The sequence below is a fragment of the Cinclus cinclus genome, chromosome 1, assembly GCF_963662255.1.
Source record: "Cinclus cinclus chromosome 1, bCinCin1.1, whole genome shotgun sequence".
NCBI lineage: Eukaryota > Metazoa > Chordata > Aves > Passeriformes > Cinclidae > Cinclus > Cinclus cinclus.
The window spans coordinates 26,330,796-26,351,541 of NC_085046.1; positions in this window are offsets into that span (position 1 = coordinate 26,330,796).

Below are 20,746 nucleotides of genomic sequence, written 5' to 3' on the forward strand. Positions count from 1 at the left end.
GCCTGGAGCTTTAACAGGTCACGGCATGGGCAGGAGATATCTTACTGCTTCTAGGTACTTCTGAATGAACTGATTTTCAAATTTGTTGTAATTACTTAGGGTAAACACAATGTCTCACTCATTCCCCTTGTAGTGCTAGAGTAGCCAGTGGGAAATCCTCCTCATGGAGTCACAAGTCACAGTATGCTGTTGTGACACCAAAGGCTAACAACATATTGACCTGCATTAATTGGTAAGAACACAATCACCAGGATTAAGGTATTATTTCTTTCAATTCAGCCCTCAGAAGGGGACTTGTATTTGGACCTTTTCAGTGGAAATGCAATATCAACACAAGAGAAGAAAGACAATGGAGAATCATTCCTATGATGGGAGTGCTGGAACTCACAGAAATACAGGGTCAAGGCAGAAAAGTTCTGCTCAGCCACATGAGGACAAAATAGAAGGTGAAATATTGCTTCTGTGCTGAAAAAAAAGAAGCTTGGGGAAACTCTCACACTGAATCATTCTTAGACAGGGAGAAGTAATAATCATGAAGTCTCTGTGGTTGCTTTATTTAATGAGTGGTGAAAAATAAGGATGTTGCCTTGGTTTCCTGTTAGAAAGAATAATCGTTGCTGTAGTTTACCTTCATACTTAAAGACATTTTCTCACACTTTCTGTATGCTTCCAAGAAAAAGCACTGAAGAGTGATGTTCTTACTTCAAATAGTTAGTGTTAGAACTCTTGGTGGTAGATCTGGTAAAAGATGCCAGTAGTTACAGGTTTTGAGAAAGTATGGATTTTTACAGAAACAAGGACTGCATAGACCTTGTGTCCACAACGCAGTACAACAAAGCACAAAATGACAAATGGCTCCTAAGTATAGTCTCAGAAACAGCAGAGTTACCTCAGCCTGGGCAGCACAGACTCATAGCACAGCAGAGCTGTGCAAATACATTTTCTCAAATTAAAAAAAAAAAATTCCTGATAAAAGTTTTCTTGATCCAGTGAGTGCATTAGTCATCATCACATAATCTGCTACTGCATATATCCACAAATAGATTTACTGAAAATTATGCAACAGATATGAACAATATGTCCCTATGGAAATTATTAGAATGAAGACCAATACCATATTTAAAAAATAGCTTCTATTACATTGATATGAAACTGGAGTGGTGTAGCTGTTTGTGGGGTGGTTTTTTTGTTTGTTTGGAGTTTTTTTTCTTATTTTTGACCTGTTTGGAATTTGTATCCTCAAAATTTTGAAGATAATCTTATTTTTTTTCTTGACCTACCTGAAAAAAAGTGGTCTTTGTAACAGCAGGTAAGACATATTATATGATTGCAGCATAGGAGCATTTTCCTACAGGGTATCACTATGCATGGCTTCTCCAAACAGAATTTGTGGGTACAGACTGAAGTCTAACAGCAAAGAATGTGGACACAATGCAATAACCAAGGCTTTTCCTCATCCTTGGCAGCCTGTTGGGTTTCCTCTTAAGAAATGCACTGTGCTGGTGACACATTTTCCTACTCTCCAGATCTTCATGACACCTGCTACAGTGACTCCTCTAGCACTCTTCAGGACTTTGCATCACACTTGGAAACCAAACAGGTTACAGAAGGCATCCTGCCCACTTCTGTACCTTCAGATTTTCTCACTTGAAAAGAAAGATATTTCTGCCAGCTGGCTGTGTCATTTCTGAAATGCTGAAAAGAAGAGAAAACACAGAGATTCTAATATTCCTGCTGTTCTGTTAAAAAAAAATGGAGGTAAAAGGAGAGAATTAAAAAAAAAAAAACAATTTTTTAGATATACACGACACAAAATTTTTTTGTGAATCATGTTCAACATGAAGGGGAAGAAGCAGAGCGTATTCTGTCCTGGATATGGGTCAATAATTAAATGACGGGCTGTAAACACCAATTCCTGCTACTGAATTCCATTCTTCCTGAGCAGGGCTTCTCTGCATTTTGGTTTATTTCTTTTTAATTCACAGCACATTTCTGTCCTGCCTCTGGTTCAAGGATACAATCACTGCAGGTTTACCGTAGCACTGTAACTGTTGGGTTGACAAGCTGATTTATAGACCAGATTTCCTTTTCTCTTCTCTCTGCTTGTAAGGTAATATAAAAAGGAAATAAAAATTGAGTCATAAAATAATTGATTAACTGACATATACTAGCAAATGAACTCACAGTTCAAAAAGGCAGGGGAGCAGAACAGATGATTGTCACATCTAACAGTGACAAATGTCACTTAACTGTTATGAAATGAAGTTACTACTTAGTGTTACTTTCACAGCAGACAAAGAATATGAGAAGGCCAATGTGTTGCCTTCTTCTGAATGTGTTAATCCATTTCATGCCTCTTCACTGACACTTTGTTTTGAGCTAATGGGCAAAAACTGATACTAAATTTCTTATTTCATGGCGGTGGTGGTTTGGATTTTTCTTAAACACAGAAAGATCCCACTGATCATCTTCAGAGATTCAGCACTCCAGATGGCTCTGTCATAATTTCAGTGCTTGCATAGTAGGCAGTAAATGGCTTTAGAATCTGCCTGCCACAAAGAGCACTGAATGGCTTTCAGGTTTAGTCCACAGGATTAGGTTCTATGGCACTGTTTGTGATTGTGGCCATAGAATGATTTTTAAGCCAAATTATTAATAATTAACAAATTCTCAGAAGAAATTGATCAGACCACTGGATATTTGGATCAGCAAAGACTTCCACTAGGTCTTTCATCATCTGTATCAAATTGTCATCTTAATTCCAAGACTGAATTATTTCAGAAATCTGAAGACAACAAACAGATGCTATATTTTTCCAGCAGTCCTCCTTTAATGCCACCTGGAATACCCCGGCTTTTGAAAACATCAAATTCCAGTGGGCTTCCTTGTCTACTGCGCTGTCTTGAAGGGAACTTCAGCAATCATTCATGTTTCATTCAACAAACACAACTTCACCTTACACTAAGGGTGGAATTCCCAGTTGCAGCTGTCTCTATATAGAAACAAAACTCATTAACAGAATCACGTTTCCTTTAAAAGCAAAAGTGTGAAACAGAACAAGCTAAAAAGTAACGTGGAAGAACTAAAACTAGTTTTTTCTGTCTTGCAAACAAATATAATCATGATGAGTTTAACTGATGGTGCACAATCACTAGATAGTTCATTGCAAAATACAAAATGCAAACCTATTGTTTACTTCAAATGAAATTGCTTGACACAGATGGGACAAACTACCTTTCCTTAATACTTCTGAGCTTTTCTACTGTATCTAACAGTTCTCTCATTCTTTTGTTATTTAAACAAACCACAGCATGGAGTTTCTTAACGGCACCATCTTGCAAAAAATGATACCATGCTTAGCTACTCATTCTGGCCTATACCCAAATTAGAGCTGCCTGCTCAAACTGATAAGTATATGATAAAGTACATTATGTATGTAAATTTAACCTGATACTGCAAGCTGTTCCATATGGACATAGTATCTTTCTGTACTGAGCAGTCTTCGGGATCAGGACCCTTTCTGGGTTAAAGATCACCTACATATATTTAATATACTTTTAAGTAACAAAACACATCAGTCTGAGAATCAGTGAAATAATAATAATAATAATAATAATAATAATAATAAAACCACATTATTTTTTTAAGCACAGTAAGGTTTCACTAGGATGTTTTAATGTTTCCAATAAAGAACACTGAGACCAATTTCAAAACTCATCTAAGTCTTTAAGATGTAAAATGTCAATAGCCAGAGATAAGAGTTGACTTCTGGCCAACCTGCTCTGCAAACAGCCCAGATTAGATGCAGATCAATGTGCAATAAATGTCTCCTTGTCCTAATATTAGTGCCCTCCCTGCTCACAAACCAAGGCCCTGTGTTAGCATCCTGATCTCACTTGTTTCACTTTGGACCTAATGAGAAAGTGAATGAAAGTGAATACTACTCCAATTTTCATCTTTCTTTCTCCTTCATGATATTTCAGGTCTAAGCACATGACAGCAATTGTGACACAGAATTGCAAGGTTTCTTAAAACAATATCCTTCAAAGTCTGGCCATCAGTTAATGCCTGGCAGCTCGATCAATACAAGATTGCATCAAGAACCTATTTCCTGCAGGAGGTCACTAGAAATGTCTGCTCTGAATGGCTAACTAAAAACTTCTACTTATCTCATTACGTGCAGAAACACACTAACTATGGCTTTATGTCTTCTCTTGACTGGTGGAGTGATGATCAAAACACTAATTGTACAGGCTCAGAACTGCCATCAGCTCCTTATTTCTCTCTTACATGTGCACACTTTTTTTGTTTTTACTTTCTGCCACAGAAGACAGCATAGTGGCTTTTAAAGCTAGCATTTCATCTTCAGGTGATCACTGTTGGGTCATACGCGCACTGGGCTAGTCAGGATTTGGCTAATGTCAAAGGGGCCTGATCCAGCTCTCCCAAAAAATCAATATGAGACTCATTGATCTCAGTGGAAGCTAGATCAAGCCTCATATACACTGGGGGAGATATTTTCTGAAGCATAAAAGGACAGTGAGACATAAAAGTCCCAATTCCTATTCATTGCCTAGAAAACCTCTTCTAATACTTCTTTTTCCAATGTGAAATAAAAATATAGACCAGGAAATGTAAAAAACCTGTTACATCCCAGGACATAGAAAATTGCTGCCTTGTTTTTCATCTTGACCTGAAGTTGCTATAAAAGTACTTTGAAAATTTCCACTGCCCCATTTCAGCTATCTGTAACTCAGACATTCTTTTAATGGATTTGGCAGAAAAGACAAATCAGAGCTAAAGCAAAAAATTATGTGAGAGGAGCATTTTTTTAAGTGTTACCACAGCAATATAATTTAGTTGCATACCATCTTTTCACAGCAGGCTCTCTTCAAATGTGCAGAGGTTTTGTTTATATATAGATTGAGTAGATTGAGTTATTGAGGGGAAAAAAAAGAAAAAAATTCTAATTATTATAAAATCACTTTTTCACCCTTTTTTGATGGTTTCCACACCTCTAATAAACTAAACAGTAGTTTGGCTTTATAGTAACATTACAAATGCATCTTTGCCCTCAATGGATTGTGACACTCTAGCTTAATAATAAAAGGCAAGCTCTTTTTCTTAACAGCTAAAGGCCTGGGTCTTTGTTTTGGAAGGTCATTTGTCTTCTCTAAAGTAAAAAGAAGATAATCTCAGTTTGTTTAATTATGTTTACTGCTTCATCTTGCCTCTAGGGAAATGTTTGTTACAAAGGAAATACGGGCATTCACTGTGCCATCAAGGACCATAATTTTGAACCGTAGAATTAATAATCTGCAGCAAGTGAGCTTTCAAAGATGTTTGTTCTTCAATTACATACTTAGAGTAAAAATCCACCAGATCAAATACACTTACTCTATGGCCCCATAATGATCTCATCATGATTTTCTGTTTCTTGGAGAAATCTACATGTTTAGAAATTTCAGAAATTTAGTTGTTGATTTACATTCCTAATGACTCTTAGGAATGTTCAACGTTCCAGTGTATTTAGATGACAAGAAATGATCCAGCAGTAGTGCAATGCTTATGAAACAATGGAGATGTCCATCACATATTGAGTCTAGAGATGATAAAGGGATAACAGTTACAAAACTTTAAGGCTATCTCTAGTAGGATTTAAGTGCTTAATCTTTAGTAGGATTCATCTTGCTGAACTGTAGACATTTACCATATAGATGTCTGCATCTGAATTACTTTAAGTCTCTATAGATAAATAATCAGTTCTCAGTATAATTATTATTGTACTCTTATGGACATCTAAAATGGGTCAAAGAAACTGTGTTCTACAAGTGGCTATTCCTCTTGGCTAACAGTAGTTTAGCTACTGCCATACACATAAATGCCTTATTGCAAATACCTGGGACCTGAAAACAGGATCTCATCTGTGACCCTCAAGATGCAATTTAAAAGAAAATTTTTTGGCTAGATATTTATTTTAGACTCTTCCAAGTTTCTTCTCAGGGAGGGAGGGAACAGAGGGAACTGTTTAAAACTCCTCACCACCACAGGAACAATTTTGAGAGCTGCTATGCAGCAATAGGGCCCCTGCTCCTTTATAATACTATTTTGTTTGGAAGGTTTTCCTGCAGCTCAGTAGCAGCAGTCTTTCCGTCTAAGAATTAAACCTTTTCTGCCCTGTCTCCTTAGAGGCTAAAGATTTGGAATAACTTTGGAATGGCTAAAGCTTTTATATTTATGAATACACTAGCACAATACAAGTTGTCCTCTTAGAAAAACGGGCAGAACATTTCTCTGCACAGCAGTCACACTGACAGTATGCATTCATATGTCATACTCAAATGGAACATTCTCAAACCTTTTGCTTTAGTAAGTATTTCTATCACATAATTAAACATTTTTATGGCTAATCTTGAAGCAACACGATGTAGTCAAGACTATACATATGCATAAATACTGTAAGCACAAGTTATTTATCAGAATGGATTGTACACATGGGAATATTATTAAGGCTGCCCTAGATTACCCAGCCACATATTTTACTTTCAAAATCATAACTCCAAAGAGAACTTCAGTGAAAGTTTCTTTGTATCTACTGTTTTCATTCAGTGTTCACAAATGATGGGAAAAATCTTGACTATAGGATAGAAATTAGTGTTTTGCCATTGATATCTATGGCAATAGCATTTTGCCTAATATATCTGCATTTCAGTAGCATACCAAGCATATATATTTTTTGCTAGGATGGAAAGAAAGAGCCATTGTTCCTGTTCTTTGTCTTTCTCTTTCATGTCTTTTACCCATATTCTTCCCATTTAAGAAAGCACTTAAAAGTAAAGTAACTATTCATTTCCACTTTCTTTCTATGAAAATCTTTTATGTCATAATGAACAAGGAACATATACCTAAATATTTTTCCCTTATGAGCACTAGAGGAAAAACATCTGAGACTTAGTCTGCTGAAATAAAATTGTTTTGGAGGAATATCTAGTTTTGTACTTCATAGATAGAAGTGAAAAAAACCCCAAAGATTCTTAGTCTATTATCTAATTCAAAACCTTTTTTATTTAATTGGTGTATATTTATTGCTATAAGATGTAGGTGCGCTCTTGTACTATCATTCTATGTGTAAACAGTAAATATGATAACAGTAAACAGTAACAGTAAATATGTATGCCAATACAAGTTGTAGGTATACAAACGGCAAACAGCTGAGGGAGACCTGAGTTTTAACAACTTGCCCCAACACCTAGAATCAAAACACAAATCTCCAAAGTCCTAATATATGAGTTTAACTTCCTTCCTAATAGATAGATAGATAGATAGATAGATGATAGATAGATAGATAGATAGATAGATAGATAGATAGATAGATAGATAGATAGATAGATAAAAAGACCAAAGAAACCAGGGAACAACCATCAAACAAAAATTCCAACCAGACAAAAACTGAAAAAGGTAAATACTGTTGTGACAATTCTCTGTTTATTTAATAGTGATTCTTGTACTAAATTGTAGTGAATCAATAATAATAAAATGAGGCCTTGGGAGGATATTTCTCATGAGCATGAGTCATGTATTGTGTGAAAAGGGAAGATTTCCTCAAACTTTTAGTGTTTGACTAGTCTGCCAGCACCCTGTGACAGCTGAGACCCTTGTGCCTGACCAATTTCCCCCTTTTCATCCCACTTAGCATTTGCTTACTATTGTAAATTGTGTACATGGGGAATAATTGTGGAATAGGTTTTTGGGCAAGTTCAATGCCTTTCATCCAGGGAGTAGCAACTGCATCTAGTCCTATAACTTCCATACTGTTATAACTTCTGCTAGGATGTGAATGTAACTTCTCAGTTCCCACTTACTTCCTCCCCAGTCATCTTTCCACTGCCAGGGTACAGAATATCTTGAGGTAAAGCAATCTTTTGCAAGGCAGCTATGATCTAATCAGTTTCCCTTAGAAGAAGGGAGTCACAAAATTAAGAGCAAGATCATAGCTGAGGCCATGAAAGTAAAACAACAGGACAATGCCCAGCAGTTACAAGAGTGGATGTAAAATAATCAAGTACAGGTTACAGAAGCAATGCAACATTGAGAGCTGAATAGGAGTGGCTTTAGCAGAAAACAGAGTGTAAATCTAGCATAAAAAAAATCTTATATGTGGTGGAAAGACAAAGGAGATAAGAGGAAGATAAGGAAATCCCTACAAGAATGAGAACAAAAAGAAGAGGTGTGCCGTATTGACACACCTGGACCTTCTGCAGACGTGCTGTCTCCTCAGCTCCACATCTCACCCACAGTGAATCCCCCTTCCCCTTCACTGGAGAAAAGGGACTGCTTTAATTTACTTGCTACACACTAAGGGTAGCCATGGCAAATTAGCATCTTCCAGCAATTCCTTCTTCAGATCAGCTGTAAATGAGTGGGGTAAAATTAAATCCTTTACTCTATGGCAGAAAGAAATAAGGAAAAGAGTCCAAGGGACTCCTCTGAAAAACTACCATTAATTCATTAATTCTAGGAACTCTCATATGTTCATTGACCTAACTTCTCCTTGTATCAGTGTTAATATAATACATTCAACAAAGTGATAGCATTCTGCTTCACTAATGAAGCCATGACTGTGTGAACTCTGTTATATAGGAATAGCAGTAATTCTGAGCAACATTTTTCAGGCAGTCATTCCATTCAGTATTTAAATTAAAGGAGGAATTCTGTGATTATGGTGCAGATGTAATAAAATGCACTTCATTTTACTCTCAATCAACCTTTAATTAACAGAGGATGCAGAAGATAGGAAATAATTGAACTTATTACTTCGCTTTTCTGTTTTTCATTAATGTCATTGTAATTATTCTAGTAATAGGATAATTAAATTTTTTACTTTAAAAAATATAAAATATGCTGCTAAAATTCAAGCATATAGTCTATTTATTACTGTGTTAAAGATATTGTGGAGTAAGAGAACTATAATATGCTTTTCTGAGTTAATTTTGTATAATTCAGAAAAGTCTTCAAAACCAGTCCAAAATTCAGTGAGCAGGGAGCTTACATTCTGAATCTGAAACTTAGTAAATGACACTTAGGAACTTTGCTCTGTGAAAAGTCAGCTACCTGCCTGGGCTCTGTATCTTGTGAAAATAGAGGAACTTTTCTTTTGTTAAAACAAGTTCTGGAAGCGAGGAAGGATCAAATCACAGCTGAGGAAATATAGATTTTGCTCTGTACTATAACACATCAAACCGTACAGTTCTGATCTGCCTTTCAGGACAGTTATCTTCTGGATAACTAGCATAGAATCACAGCTTCTGAAAATGACACATTTTTCATACTGAACAGCAACAGATGTAATCACACTGACCTCTGAACACTGGTTCTCCCCTTATATTTGTGGATGTTCTTTTTTTGGAATGGACTGTTTTTTGACAATAGGAAGCCACTACTATTTAGGATCACTGATTTGACACAGTTAAATTAGAATTTTACTCAATGTCTCAGTTCAGTAACAAGTTTCCAATAAAAACATCTTCCAACACATAGTGTAGACAAGAGCTCTGAGTGCAATTTTTCTTTTTCATACCAGAGGTTTATACAATTATCAGCTTAAGCTTTAATTGGATTTAACTAATTGGTAAACAGGATTTTTATTCATTAGTTTTATACATGTATCAGTTCCTCATTTAAGTTTTAATTTAAATTCAATATAAGCAACTGGATGGCTGAGATAGGTAAAAAAGAAAAAAGCAGTGAAAAACCTTGATGAGGCACAACAATTTCTTCATTTTGTAATTCTTAAAGATGCCTATTATTAAATCTAATCCCTTTTTACATACATATGTAATAGTATATAAAATCCACTTTTCTAAGAGGTCATCCTATGGATTTTGGTATCAACATGAAGAGAAATGCAAAAGCCCTTTAGTTTAATGTTTATCAAACTTGATATATATTCCATACAAATCTGAGAAAAGAAACACAAATTTTAAAATGTGTTTATATTTTGAAAATGAAAGTGTAAAAAAATATTATTTATTGGTATAAACTAGTTCCATGGTTTTACAAAAGGATATGGAATACTGTTAAAATAGCATAGCAACTTAAAAGAAGAATTATTACTATGAATAAATGACCATTCACAAAGCATCAGTTAATTTCCTGCTACAGAAGTACTGCTATTAGAGATATGGGATATTGAACCATGAACTGAGCCCACAAATTTCCATAAAATCCATAGATAATGCTGCAGTGCTTTGGTATTCATTTAACAGGCTTTTCAGGTTTGTCTCTACTGTATTTATAAAGACGGGGAGTGGAAAATAAAGTATGAAAGCATAGGGGATGCACTCTCTCTTTTATACATTCTAAGACCTTCCTATGTATTTTAGCAAGATTCTGGCTGTAATCACAGATGTTCTGATTGCACCCCTCTTTGTGCCTTTTGTTAAAGCACACATGCATTAGCAGAAAAGATCTTTTGCTGTAATGGATTAGCAGCAACATAAATTGTCCAGCCTTTCCCACTTGTCATTTTCCTGCAATGAAACAGGACAAAGAAATATTCCCCTTACAATAAATCTGTCTATAAATGAACATGTTAAGTGTAGATACTGATTCCATTCTACCATATGTACCTATGTGTGATGACAAGAAACCTCATGGCCACAACATAATGCTGACAATTTCAAAATATAGAGATTAACATAAAAATTGTGGAAAGACAAGGAAAAAAAAGAAAAGAAGAAACATGCACACTTGAACACAGGAGGAAAGGTTGGCCAAAAGTAGCTGAACTAAAAATAGAAGATAAAACACATGTAAAGAAGGAAAGCTAACACAAACTGATAGAGATATTGAAGAAAAATACAGAAAAGCAGAAACACTCAAAAAACCTTGAAGACTGTAATTTTTAAACCAAATCCATCATTTTAGGAAGTATATAGAAAATTTTCACTGGTGTCCTATAAAAATGAACACATTTTTCCTTTTAAAGATGTCTAAATTTTTGTGTTCAGTTATATGTTCTCCATTACAGGTGTCTCCTGCAAGTGAAGTGCTGGGAAGGGAAACAGGATATTGACCACTGTACATTGCACTTTCCCTTAACTTTGTCTTTGTGCAATGATATTAGCTGTACACAACCTGTAACTCAAAAAGTTTCTAAATCCTTTCCACAGTAGTGAGATATCCTTTAGATCAAGGGTGTGAGAGAAAGGCTAGCACAACTGAACCTCAGATTTTCTGCCTTCTGTTTTTTAGGGTTCTATGACTAACTTGTCCTTCAGTAAATTGTTCCTAATCCTGAAGTACAGAGAAATTAATACTCAATTTTCTGAGGGACTTCTTTGTTAAAGACCACTTAATCCCTGTAAAATTATTATGAATATTAAGGGTTTTATTCACAAGGTTTTTGCTGATGAGGTCTTAGATTCTGCTGAAAACCAGGTGTCTTCATCTTCACTCAGTTCTTTTAAAAATATTTCCAATTGCCTGTATTTTTAGCATTTCTTTAGCTTCCTCTCTTTTGACATGATACTCTTCTCTGCCCAGCAGACCTTTCATAGATACTTTAATATGGTCAAGACAGTGATAATGTTCATCTTTATCACTTGAAGATTAAGTACATGAAAATTCTATGAGCTCATGAGCTCATGATGTTCTCTTCTTGTGCAAGTCCATTGAGAGTCATTTCACTATCCAGGAATCCCTGCTATAAGTAGCTGTTGGAACTATGGTTTAAAAAGGAAGGGACGCATTCAGCTTAACTTGCACTAGTTTAAATCCCAAGTAATTCCACTGAAGTCACTGGATTTGCTCTGGATTTATTCCATCCTAACTCAAAGCAGAATTTGGCCCTTTGATTCCTGCAGCAACTCAATTGTTGGGAGATATACTGTATGGGGTGTGCTCTGTACAACTAACACGCTGCAGCATAATTGTTGATCTACTTACCAGAAGAGTAAGAGCTTTATAGCTGAAACTTCTGAGTAAAAATAAATTGAAAATTCCCAGCTCAGCTCTAATATCAATTTCCAGAAAGCAAAAATACAGCTTTCCACCAAGCTAGACTAGTTGAAATGGAAGTAGTTTAGTGCCCAGTGCTTCCTAATATACTGAATGCTGTCTGCAATGCTCTAAATGGATAGCAAGATGATTTGATAACAAACCTAAAAATTACATTTCTTAATGTGAAAATGGGTAAAAAATTCAAACATTGTTGGGTGCTGCACAGCAGCAATTCACCAGCAGAACTGGCAGCCAGCAGCCATTCTCGTTGACTTCCACATGATTTCATAGAATAAGAATTTGAAGGGGGATGAGAGGAGAAAACACTTACTTAAAATTCTATTTTAAAAATACATTAGAAGTTAAAAAATTACTTGGCAGTCTTCATGAATGAGTAAATAGTGGGACAAATGGGGATCTTATATGAAAAATAGAGCAGGACAGCATAAAATATTAGAACAGTAAAAAATCTTGATAATCACAACAACAAAAAGATTGGTGAAAACCCATAAAGAAAATGAATTAACATAGTCTGGGATTAAATTTTCTCCAGTCTAAACTGTTTCCATCAAGTTTGCATATGTATACCAGCCTTCAAATATAGAAAATGGGGATTTATTTCAATTATACTATTTTCTTTTTACAATATTAAAATATTCCAATTAGCAGAAAAGAAAATTATATTAAAAATATTAAACATACTCTTGACTTTTCTTAATAAAAGCCACAGGAATTCACACATGATTCAGGAGACAACTGGGAAAGGTCTATCTTCACATTAAAATAGAAACAAACACATATAATATCTACTTTTTTCCTAATTTATAGCTTGGATGTGGAACCCAACAGAAAAAAATGAGTGAATTGTAAAATTTTGTAAAATTGTTTTGCAGTTAACTGTAAAATTTTGGAGTCTAAAAGTGTGTGTGTGCAAATGCCTATGCACTCATATATATTTGTATGTATACTCAATCTCCAGCCACTATTTTGTATTTACTATTGTGCAAAATCTCCACTTTGCTCCCTCAGCAGTATTTATGCTCTTTAAAACCCTAACTCTGTTCTGAAGCTGTTTCATGTTTGTTTTCAAAGACTTCTTGTAAGATATTGGTGGGTTGTGAGGATTTTTTTGACAGTAAAAATAAGAAACTACCTTTCCATATGGGTTAGAACTGAGATGAAATGAGGAATGGCTGCCACCAAGCAGAAAATTTTCTCACTTTATGTGTGCCAGTTAATTACGACACTTCAGAGGCGCTTCTGAAAGGATAAGGCAAGCTGCATAAATTTAGCTGTAATCCAGGCAGGCAAAACTAATTTGCAGGGGATGGCCTTATCTAGCTGCTGCAGCTTTCTCAGAAAATTAACCTTGGATATTTGGGCCCAATTCAGAAAGTGTTTGATTTTTTTCCCCTTTCCTGTTCTGCATAAGAGAATTTTAAATTCAATACAATACCTGACTTTTAAGAGGCACTGTGAATGCTGTAGGCAGTTGAGAGTTATTACTGACAAGCAAAAATATATATTTATACATGTACATATATATGATTGTCCTTCAGGCCCATTATCCTGCCTCCTTGCCTGTGCATCAGAGGGTTTATCGCCATATGTATGGGTGGGGGGGGGTCTTTGGATTAACAGAAGATGCAGCTCATTTTAATGTACTTAGAAAAATTCATCAAAGTTCATTGCAGAATAAGTCATGCATACTGACTTGTTCATTCCAGTGGAAATGAAGAAATCCCCATAAAAATAGAAGTTTAATGAAGTGTTTGAGCAGTGTCTTGCTTGTCATTCCAATTACCAATGATTTAGAAATTTTTCTTGATACATTGCTATTAATTGCTCTTACTCAGCACGATCAAAAGTTTACCTTAGATTTCACAAGCTTCACCAATTCATGGATGAAAGATTTAGCTAATAAATGTTGCCAAATCCACCTTGAATTCTTCAAGCATAATACAAAGTTGTTAAGAAGTGTTGCTGATTCCTTAGCATTTTGCAGCTTACTTCATTAAGACTGCTTTTTATTTTACCTAACAGAACTGAGTTCACAGCCACCCTGCCCAGGCAATATTCACTGTAGGAAAGCATGAAATCATAATCCTCATAACATTTTGTTTCTATAATTTAACTGGTTTGAAGACACTGGATGTTTTTTGGAAAAAAAAAAAATCAAATCTGATAATCCAAAAACATACCTAAGATTATTTGGAAAAAAAGTCTTTCAATATTTTTAGGTGGTTCAATCTCGCTTGTTCTATTTTCAGAGAGGTAGATACCTCCTTTACAGACACTCCTTCCTATCTAAGCTTGATGACTAAAAATAGGACCACAGAAGAGTAATAAATACCTTTCAGGTCACTTCACTGCCTTCTGTGTTCACTGAAAAATTTTGCAAATTTAAGACAGCCAAATTCATACTAGCTTGAGATAACTGGCTAGTTAAAGCCCATTAACTCTTTGGATGTTGAGCAGTACATTAATCATGACAACATCTTTTAAATAAATGCTTACTTGTCTTTCTACTTTGATTAGGCCCTTGAAAATACAGCTAGTTTTCAAAAGGATCTACAGATGTTATGCATATAATTCTGAATATTTCTGTCCAATGCAGAAAATTGAATGGCAATGCAATCTTCATACTTGCCCTGAATTTTGCCAGGTTTTAACAACCAAGGCATATTTATGATCAATGAAACACAGGCTAATTTAGCACTGTCCTTCTCATCCAGCTTCAGTATGCCTCAAGACACCTTTTATTCTTGCATCATGTCAGTACAATTTTATGCTAATGTCAAGATAATGAGTAGCTGTCAATTGATCCTGATTTTGGCCTTCAAATCAATAGTGATTTCATGCAAATATAAATGACTACATAACCAGTCTATAAGAAAAGATTTTTCCTTTCATTTTTGTAATTATCCCTGTCATTATTATTTTTATTACTATTTACTTATTAACCCTACAAAAATTTTCAGTGTGCTAGTTACTACCCACTTACATAGAAAAGTCCAATACAGCTTGTATTAAAATAGATATACACTACCTGAAAGACAAAAGAAGGACAGTTAAATGTGCAGGTAAATAGGCACCTTTTCTTAGGGAGTAGAAAGATGTGCAAATTGAAATGTTCACTCTTTGTGAACAAGTAAAAATGAAAACTGATAAAGCTGAGGTATGAAAAAATACTTCAAAAAACTATCAACAAGCACAAAATGAAAATTGAGGGGGATATCTGACAATCAAGGCACAGCCAACTTCCTCTTTCAAAGAGACTTTTTGTGATTGTATTTTTAAAGCAGATCTTGAATTGCTTCAATTTCTGAAAGTATTCCTCCTCTCTGAATTTTTATATTATGTTTGTCAATACATCCCTTAAATGTACAGATATTCCACACGGGTAAAATAAAAATCATGGCCAAGCTACAAGAGATAGAAAGACATTGATCTTCAGAATTTTGTTGCTCCAGTCTTTACCAGATACTCAGTCAGACACCGTAATTTTCCGGGTTGTTTCTATATATGACACAAAAATTGGAACCATCTATTCAGTTGAAGTGTAAATATTACTATTAACATACAATGAAATTATGTATCTGGTTCATCACACTGGCCTTAAAGTGTCAAGAGGATGGTCAGTGATTTCTCATATTTTGCCCCTTTCCTGTGTAATGAGTAGTCAGGGTTTGCAAAAGTGTTTTCAATACATAGTCTGGTGACTGTTACGTATAGGAGCCCTTGGTAGGTATTTCCAGATTTCTAGACTTTTGTAGAAATTAAAATCAGAACCTACAGAAATGTCTATATTCAGCACTAATTTACATAAGCTTTCTTTATGTGGAAATTCTTATTCTGCATAACCTTGCAAAATTGTTTCATGCTGCTAAACATTACAATTAATATTCAGTTAAATACTGCCAGGCACTTCCTAAGTTGCATATACAGTCTTACAAAACAGTCAAAGGAAAGAAGGAAGTATCTCCACTGATACATACTCATTAAGATATAAATCTGATAGCAGGCTTATTGCATGATTCATCTTTTCTTTCACCACTAAGAAAAAATCTTGATTATGATTATCATGATTTTCATTAATATAAGCTTATCATGTAAATAACTGAAATCAAGCATGCTGAATCATAGCCTAAATATTCTTTTAATTTTTTAATGTGTCAATATCTGAAGTGTTGTTTATTTTTCTGTTAGTTGAGGAAAGGTCAAGGATAGAACCACTAAAAACACTTGGAATGATCAATACTCATGAAACTGAACTCCAGATGAAAGAATTATAACTTGTATTTTGAGTATTTACTTAATCTAGCATGATCACAGCTGATTATGGGCCTTCATAATCAGAGTCTTCAAGATAGGACACAACAATACCATAGAGATCCAGTGTAACTGGACAAGCATTAATATTAGTCACCAGCACAGATGGGTCCAGCTGTGTTGATAAACAATGCATGGTAGAGTCTGGAATCACTAACATAGCATTGCTATTCTCTGAGTGAGGAAAGTAACTATGAAACCATAAGTTTATGAATCTCTAAACACGTTGGCATGTCATTTGGCAAATAAAAATATTGTTAAAAGTGCTGTGAAATGCATTTAATATGAGGAAAATTTGTCTTCGGGGTCACTGCACAGAGAGTATTAGGCTTGGATATTTCCATTTTGTTGGGATTTTCACCCTCTTGGGGTTGTAGACAAGAAGACAAGATTTTAATTCCAATATTCTTCACGTTGTTTACACACATACTCAAAAATCTAGGTGATGTGAGCATCTTTATAAATGGCACCTATTTGTTACATTCAGGGCCTTTCTGGTGATCTAAAAGGCAGGAATGGGATTTAAAAAAAAAACACTCAGGAGCAAAGAAGTTGAGCAACATAACAATGGAAATAGGGGAAATGGATTCATGGTTGACAGGCAAGTTGGTACAAAGACTCCTCAGGAGGAGGAGAAACCCTACTGCATAGATCTGTGAACGTGCTACTCACTCATTCAGGTCAGGGCAGAGACAGAATATAAGAATCTGCTCATATGGTCAGAATTAAAAGATCAGAGTAAAAAAAGGAAAATATGATCAGCTGTGTCAGAATGAGTAGTAATTGATGATATAGGTGGAGCACAATCTATGAGACTTGGCAACATAGGTAAATTAAATTTGATATAAGACATCATGACAAACATAAGATGCTTTTCAAAGAAGAAACCAGACTATAGAAACAAACATTACAAAACAGTTTGGAAATTAAGGACTGATTATCAGAAAAATCAAGGGTCTGCATCTACAGGTTGTGCAAATTATCTTTGTTGTACTGTTTGAATGTACTTTTATTTTTTTAAAATTCACTTATGCATATCCTGTCTGTGCATCTTGGTCATGTGGATTTGTCTCAAGGTAAAGGGCAATGAGTGTGTGAATATGTGTCTTGCACATATTGAACCAGTAAACCAGCAAATAACAATTGATTTTACTCTTCATCTCTAATTTTTTTTTTTCTGATGGAAAAAAGAAAAAAATACTGAATACATTTTCTTCACTCTAATTTTCCTTCTTCTATTCCTTTTTCCACATTACATTATTGAGAGCTGCCAATAGGATTTTAATTTCCTGAATAAATGATCCATCAGTGTTTCTCAGAAAGAATATGAAAAAACATATTATTTTTCACTCCAATAATTACAAATCCACACATCTTTTCCAATTATTTTCCTTTCAGATTAGGTTTATTCTATCTTCCAGTAAATCCTCTACCCTCACAGTTAGAATTCATTCTTTTCTATCATTCAGACTAGTCTGTGGTAAAGGCAGTTTTGTTAATGAAATGTCAAAATACCAAATGCTTACTTTTTAATTTAGCCTAAGGTAGAATGTTGTAGTTTAGAGCCAGTGACCCATTGCTAAATTGAATTTCCCAACTGTTTAATTAATTTGTGTATACAATTTAATGATATTTAATTTGATATGCACGTTCAAGATACCGTGTGCATTTCTCAATCCTTGATTACTAAAAATTACTAAAACCATCTTTTTAGTCCATGAAGTTATTCCATAATATTTTTTTTAAGATTTGTCATTTTATCTTTTATATTGTGCTTCTCAGAAGAACTAAATAAATATACTCTAATTTCTAAGGAAAACTAGGAAAGATAATAGCCTTTTAACCTCTTTTCTTTTGATGGTGGGAGGAGGTGAATGGGTTTTTACTTTGGGTTGATATATTGCATGTTGTGGTCATGAAAAAGAATCATAGGGATGTTGGGAAAACGACAGAAAGCAATCTGTGTGCTCATTGTATCAAGCAGAAAGACATTCCAAGGATAAATGTTTTATCTATTACGGTCTCATGAAGAGCTTTTGTTCTCTGCTCCAGGACCATGACAGAAAAGACATGTTTTTCTATGGGATTAATCACAACTAAAATAATGGAATTTTTCACTAATCTGTATGTTGTAAAATAAAATTACACAAAGTTATAAAAGTAACCAAATAATCAGAGGAGGTCTGATTTCATGAGTAAATGATACTTGTTACATCCTACGAGTACCATGAAGTACAAAGGCTCTTCCCAAACTCATGATTCCTGTGTTGTGCTTGCACCTTACAATAGACAGTCTGTGCAACAGAATTTACATTTTGAGTAGATACAGAAACCATTGGAAGGAACAAACAAATATGTTTCACCCCAGACTATAATGAAAGCGATTAAGCAAGGTTGCAGTTTAACACTTTACCTGATAGATTCTGCTTTCCCTTCTCCTGAAAAGGAGATTAACAGTCCAAGGGAGCAACCTGTAAATATGATTTTTATAGATATGGATTAGATATAGATAGAGATAGGTAGATAGATAGATAGATAGATAGATAAATAGATTAGATGATGTAGACACAGATATAGATTAGATATATGTAGATGTAGATAGATGAGGTAGAGATAGAGATAGAGATAGAGATAGATAGAGATAGAGAGAGATAGAGATAGAGATAGAGATAGAGATAGAGATAGAGATAGAGATAGAGATAGAGATAGAGATAGAGATAGATAGAGATAGAGATGAGATAGAGATAGAGATAGAGATAGAGATAGAGATAGAGATAGAGATAGAGATAGATAGAGATAGAGATAGAGATAGAGATGAGATAGAGATAGAGATAGAGATAGAGATAGATAGAGATAGAGATAGAGATAGAGATAGAAATAGAGATAGAGATAGAGATAGAGATAGAGATGAGATAGAGATAGAGATAGAGATAGAGATAGAGATAGAGATAGAGATAGATAGAGATAGAGATAGAGATAGAGATGAGATAGAGATAGAGATAGAGATAGAGATAGATAGAGATAGAGATAGAGATAGAGATAGAAATAGAGATAGAGATAGAGATAGAGATAGAGATAGAGATAGATAGATAGAGATAGAGATAGAGATAGAGATAGAGATAGAGATAGAGATAGAGATAGATAGAGAGATAGAGATAGAGATAGAGATAGAGAGAGATAGAGAGAGATAGAGATAGAGATAGAGATAGAGATAGAGAGAGATAGAGATAGAGATAGAGATAGAGATAGAGATAGAGATAGAGATAGAGATAGAGATAGAGAGAGATAGAGAGAGATAGAGATAGAGATAGATAGAGATAGAGATAGAGATAGAGATAGAGAGAGATAGAGATAGAGATAGAGATAGAGATAGATAGATAGATAGATAGATAGATAGATAGACAGATAGATAAATAGATAGATGATAGATAGTTAGATATAGATGAAAAATTTGAAATATCTAAAGAGGAAAATCCTGAATGGCTTTGACTGGTTCAGCTAGGGACGTAACATTGCAGGCAGCAGCAGTCAAAATGCCAAACATAGAGAACAGGCTAACAATGCTAACCCAGGACCTCACAACACTTTAAGAGTCATCAAGACCACATTTCATCCAGAAACCCTCTCATGAAGGAAATGTGAGAATATCCACAAGTCACAGAGTCTTGGCCAAGGTCTACACTTAAAATGCTGGCTGAAAACATTCATTGCAGAGTCAATCTGAGTCAAACGACATTATTCTTCACTTCTTGGTCAGTACTAGGTATCTACATTGCAACATTCCTTAGAGATTTTTGGTTACTAATGGCCAGTCCACTGTAGAATGCAGGACCAATGTAAGATCTGAAGTGGAATTCATCTCACCTACCTTTAGACATTTAAAAGCCAGATATCTAAGTATGAAGTGGAGAGAAACAGGCACCTCTAGAGGGCAATTCATTTGACCTATCTCAGATGCCTATTTTAGTCAGAGATGAATCGCCCTCTAGAGATGCCTAGATTTCTCTATTGACTATAAAGGAAACCTAGGGCAAGCAGTTCAGTGCTAGACTTCTGACTTTCAGACATGTAATTTAGAAGAGATATATCCCACTCACTGTAGTGATAAGGTTCAGTTTCCACACTTAATCACTCATGCTGTTTCCAGTTTCGTAAAATACCCAAGAACTCATCTCTAAGTATTCCTCATTCGCTCTTTTTAATTTCTATTTTGGGTTGTTTATTTCTTCCAAAGCACTTACTGATTTAAATTTTCACTCATTTTCTCATTGAAAATATTCATTTATAGCCAGTTTATTGTAACCTCCCCATATTTCACCTTCCAAAACAGATGTCGCAGTGATAACAGCCAGAGTGAATAATAAAATTACTTTGTTTCATCCAGCTGTTATTCTTTCTTAAGATGTTCTTTTTG